Source organism: Sinocyclocheilus rhinocerous, unplaced genomic scaffold (genome assembly GCF_001515625.1).
Source record: "Sinocyclocheilus rhinocerous isolate Xijiao unplaced genomic scaffold, SAMN03320098_v1.1 scaffold1115, whole genome shotgun sequence".
In the NCBI taxonomy this organism is placed as follows: Eukaryota; Metazoa; Chordata; class Actinopteri; order Cypriniformes; family Cyprinidae; genus Sinocyclocheilus; species Sinocyclocheilus rhinocerous.
Genome location: NW_015658514.1, coordinates 521,557 through 527,295, shown reverse-complemented (window position 1 = coordinate 527,295; position 5,739 = coordinate 521,557). Strand labels below are relative to the sequence as shown.

At 37.1% G+C, this 5,739-nt stretch overlaps 1 protein-coding gene across 2 annotated transcripts in view; it reads left to right on the top strand.

Annotated features, from left to right (window-relative positions):
• The first annotated feature begins 669 nt into the window (after positions 1–669).
• Positions 670–5,739, top strand: part of LOC107722401 (low choriolytic enzyme-like) — a 22,322-nt gene continuing 17,252 nt past the window's right edge. The window contains exon 1 of one of the 2 annotated variants that reach the window (XM_016530757.1): positions 670–727. The gene's annotated coding sequence lies outside the window, so the exon portion shown is untranslated. The remainder of the gene's footprint in view (positions 728–5,739) is intronic. The other variant, XM_016530758.1, reaches the window with a different exon arrangement.

The following is a 5,739-nucleotide window of genomic DNA, read 5'->3' as shown; positions in this document are numbered from 1 at the left end:
TGTGATTTACAGTTTTATGGCCAACTTGGGTTTTCGTGGAGTCTTTATTAAGTTGAATATTGTGCATACTTTTGGTGCAGTATGAGACTGAATGAGTTAATGCTTGAGTTATAAGCGGTCCTTAAGCTGTTTCATCAACTGTGTATCTGTATATCTGAATCATTACGTGGTTTCATAAATCGTCTGAGATTGTCTGTAAATTATAATTTGACAGGTGGTGGAATTAAATTTTAATGGAGAGCACTTAAAAGACTAAGCAAAGGGCTGGATTCATTCTGAACATTTACACCAGTGTGAGCTGAGTGTGTTTTCTTTAGATTTTTTACTCAACAGAGATGAGATCTACAGACATGTTTGTAACAGGCATGAATCGGAGAATATTTTGATTTCCATTTCAGAATGCAAAAGTGATTTATTAATCTAAATGACAGAAATTTTGAATAATCATAAGGGCACGTGCACACACTCTAAAAAATGTTGGGTTATTTTTTCTACCCAACCGCTGGGTTAAGCCTGTTGGGTCATTTTATTGGGTTATTTTCTCAGCGTTGGGTAGTTTTTTGTGTAACCCAGCCGCTGGGTTACCAGTTGGGTCAATTTAGTGACAGTTGACGCAGTGAACCCCTCCCCCTCCTCGACGCCTCAACTCTACCTTCGCGGGCATTTTGAATCGCCTCAGGAGTCATCGTTTTTCAGCGAGGACAGCTGTTATTCGGAGAAAAAAAAGGTATGTTTGTGTGTTCCAAACCGTGTTTTTGTCCTGTCCTGAAACACTAGGGTGAGTAAGTTACAATAAGTGTTTATAATCTGACTAACGGTACTTTACACCTGTTGGACTGGGGAGTAACCTACTTGCAGCACTGGTCATATCCATAAATGGAGAGAAGTAGCAGTCATGGCTTGTTTTATGTCTTAAGATGTTGAGACGTGGCTTTATATAAAGCATATGAGTGAGTTCATGTGTGACATATCTGCAATCTTAAGGCTGATTTATACTTCTGCGTCGGACCTATGCCGTAGCCTTTACGCCGTAGGCTATGCGTCAGTTTTCATTTATACTTCTGCGTCGTTGTCCGCGTCAACGTGCAGTACACATGCAAACCGCTACTCTGCAGTGTTGCTGATGTATCCCGCAGTACCACGGCAAAAGCCGAAGAAGAAGCGGCTCGTCGGAGAAGCATTATAGCCGTGACGGCGGCAAATAAATATCAAATAATTATTTAAAACTACAAAAAGGAGACAACAACGGAACAGGAGATGATGGCATTCTTTCAATCTGCACAAGGACTTGTACCACGGCAGATCAACATTGTTTGTTGCAGACAACTACTGATGTATAATGCTATGTAGTATAATAAATGATAAGACACTTGTTCTTTGCTTTGTTTTATTTTATATAAGAAGGTGTAACATTAAAATATATTAAAGTGCACATAAACACACACAAAACTCAAGTACATATGGAGGGAGGGGTTCTTGCAGACCAATCACAGCGCTTGCGGTCCGCGTAGAATTGACGCGCTGTTAGATTTTTGGAGAGGTGCACGTCAGGCTACGGCGTATGGGTGTGCGTCTATGCGTAAGCTACGGCGTAGGTCCGACGCAGAAGTATAAATCAGGAAGGTGCACTTACGTGCAAATTTAAAACCATAGTTCTATAGCACGAAAAATTTAGATATAGCAAAGTTATGTTTTATTAATTAACTACATGAAGGCAATGAATATGTCTGTTTAATAATCTGTTTTTCTCTGTGTAAAGTAATTAATTACATATTTGCCGAAACAAATGAAACCTGTTCAAAATATAGTTTGTCAGACAATAATAATAATAATGTTTGCCTCTTGAATATTAAATGTCCCTGTTTAGTGAAAGAGATTTGATTATGCAGCAATAAACTAGCCAGTATGTCTTAATGCATGTGTTTTTGACCTTTGATAATTGAAAACATGATCAAAACAAACATGTTTTAATGAGAAAAGTTCAAATAAGTGAGCAAATGAAAAATATCTGTATCGGGCAAAAAAATTCTTATTGGTGTATCCCACCAGAATAATAATGGATAATTTTGTACAGGAGAAGCTGAAAGAATGGAACTTGGATGTCCTGATACCAAGCTTTAAAGGTAAACTTTATTTAGGTAAAATGAAAATGCACCTCTCTATATGTTCATTATAACCTATTGTGAAAAAAAAACTTTCTGACCCCAAACTATTGAACAGTAGAATATATTGAATAGATTTATAAAACAGAACAATGACCAATTATAACTACATCAGAACATTAAGTAGATATTATAGATACTTATTATAGATAAATCAATCCCCTAAGGGGCACCAGTAGAGCTCTGCCTGATCTCTGATCTTCTGGTTCTTCTGCTCCTTCCACCGTCCCAAGTCTCTTACGTTACGGACTACGGAGCCACTTTAATAGAAGTTTACATTTTAGATGCTGTGGCCTGGCTGCTATTTGTTCCAGCATCCACCTGAGAAAGAAAACAACAATTAAAATGTAAACGTGTATAAAAAACCCTAAACAAAACTCAAGTTTCTACCTCAGGAAGTCTCCCAGGGCACTAATATTTTTGTGGAACTTTTTTTAATGTTAAAAGGGATTAAAAGCGTGATGATTCCAATATAGAAGTGGATGATGGTGGATTGTGAGCCCCAGAATCCAACGCGGTTAATAATTTTGTATTGAAATCTCCCGGATTTGGTGAGTTCAAGATAATATACTGTTCAATTTGTTGGAATTGAGTGTTTATGTGTTATATTGATGTTCTGATGTGTTTTTATTAGGGCTGGGTTTTGACACAAATTTCACGATTCGATTCGATTTGATTCTCATTCACAAGCTTGTGATTCGATTCGATTCAATATCGATTATTTTGGATAAATATCAGGTATAGTACATGACTAATTTTCTAAAATATACATGAGTCAGTTGGTACTACATTACTATAATATTGAAGGTTAAAATTGACTGATTTGTTAAAATTACACTTAATGAAGTTTTAAAATAATAAAGTTACAATTACATAATATTTCTACTTCAATCCGTTTTTTTGAAATATAAACAATGGTGGCTGTCATAAAAACTTAATTTTGCGTGTTTTCTTTTTTCGTAAGGTTATGCCCTTCTCGTTTTACACTTCATGCATGTGGACTGAATATTAAACAAGTTAGTAATGATAACATAATGTGTACCATGCTGACTTGTAGAGGCTCCGTAGATTTGCACGTAACAAGCCTAAACAGACAATGAATGAGAGAGAGATCGACTGAGCGCGTGCGATTACTTGCGTCTGTCCTCCAGGCCGAGTCATATATATTTGTGAAAATAGTAAAATATACATGAGAGTCAGTTGGTACTACATTACTATAATATTGAAGGTTAAAATTGACTTGATTTGTTAAAATTACACTTAATGAGGTTTTAAAATAATAAAGTTACAATTACATAATATTTCTACTTCAATCCGTTTTTTTGAAATATAAACAATGGTGGCTGTCATAAAAACTTAATTTTGCGTGTTTTCTTTTTTCGTAAGGTTATGCCCTTCTCGTTTTACACTTCATGCATGTGGACTGAATATTAAACAAGTTAGTAATGATAACATAATGTGTACCATGCTGACTTGTAGAGGCTCCGTAGATTTGCACGTAACAAGCCTAAACAGACAATGAATGAGAGAGAGATCGACTGAGCGCGTGCGATTACTTGCGTCTGTCCTCCAGGCCGAGTCATATATATTTGTGAAAATAGGTTGTCATGTCCAAGGAAAGCGAAATCTCTGTCTTAGCATGGACGCATAGCTGGTCTGCTGAGCCTTCTAAAGTGGCGCTCAAAGTTAAAATGATCTCAACAGCGTGTTTCATTATGTCTCTCTTTGAATGAATGAATCAGCGTTTTTGAACGTGCAGTTGAATGACAGTCCATTTCCACCACCTTGTGGCGCAACACTGTAACTACACTAACTGACAGACCGTCTAGAACACGCGCAGGTGGAAATATCAATAGAAAGTCTCTTGTCCAGTCAGATTAGAAAATCAGATTACAACTAGGCTAACTGTTATACATATAGGCTAACGATAGCCTAACGATCTGACCGAAAATGTAACATTGAATCTCCACATCAGGAATATTGGATAACAAAATCAGATAACAAAAACCAGTTAACAAAACTGTATTAATTAAAAATTTTTTATCAATCTCAGAGGTTAACAGAGGAAGCCATGAAATAGCAGAAAGCAGTAGACGAAGTGATCAAAAATGAGCAAAGTTTATTGAATAATCTTAGCTGCGTATGCATGTTTCAGTGCTCAGACAAATTTTTATTCCTACTTTGTTTTACCAGCACGTCTTACTTTGAAATAGAGACATTCTCTTAGTCGTGAAGACAAATATCCTTGAAACCACAAAATCATAAGGTTACATTTCAAAAGCATAAGTAAAGAATATAATAAAAATGAATAAGTGATTATATGATTAAATGGAATAATTTAATTATATATGATTATAATTTAACAAAAAGCATAAATAAAAACAAAGAAAATGGTCACGCTCTTGAAACAACACACAGAGGTTGCTGTTGAGAATCCTCAGAATGAATTTCCCCCCTCTCGATCATATATGAAGCATTACATGATTTAAATGGAAGCGATCTTTCATAGTCATTATGAAGATATACTTTGAAAAGCTCAAGTGATTGCTTCATTGAGCTGAAGCACAAGGCTGCTTGAAAGAACTTCTGTTCAGAGCAGATTTGAATATTGTCTGTTTCTTTTGGATGACATGCTGATTGTTAAAGGAGGGTAGATGAGAAATCAATCAAAAGCGTAAAGACTTAACTGTCGACCTACAAATCAACAGTGTTAGAGGCAGAACAACATATATCTGTTATCGAAAAAGCACTGGGCAATCAAAAGCCGTGCAAGCAAAGTTAACTGATCTAAAGCTTCCTTGAGACAGAACAGCTTCTGTATTTATGGGGCTCCAGAAGGATCTGAGGGAGTCAACCTATTGGAGCTTGTGACAAGGCTTGTAAAGTTGGAGCTTTGTCTGTTGTTAATGGATATGGATCCCAGAATACAGCGCTGCTTCATGAGATACCAACTCACTGGTGCTTTGCTTTCTAGAACAGGGTTTTCAAACCTGCCCTGGACGACCCCCAGCTCTGCGCGTTGTATGTCCCCCTCATTAGACACACCCAATTCAGATCTTGCAGTCTCTAATAACGAGTTGATGAGTTGAATTTGGTGTGTTAGATGAGAGAGACATACAAAATGTGCAGTGCTGGGGGTCCACCAGGACAGATTTGAAAACATCTGTTCTAGAGTACACAGTGAAACAACAGGTGCTGTACACAGTTTGATTTGAAGGGAAGACGGTCTGCCCTTAATGTCATAATCTGGACAAGACAGATATCTGAATTTTGAATATAATATTTCCCATGTTCAAAAACAATGTTCTCCACCTCAGAAATATTGCCAGGTTACAGAACATACCAGTTTAAGATGCAGAATAGATAGTTCATGGAGTAATGACCTCAAGACTATTGCTGAGTTCAAGTCCTCCTGGGACGTTCGTACTTACGAGTTGACAAGTCGTAATTACGACGTCAGGTGCATCCATCGATTCCGCCATGTTTCTCATTGACACGCCCCCAACTCGGAAACTCTGGGCTTAAAGAAAATTTTGAGTTTCCCACTCGTAATAACGACTTTGTGGTGGCGTTCATG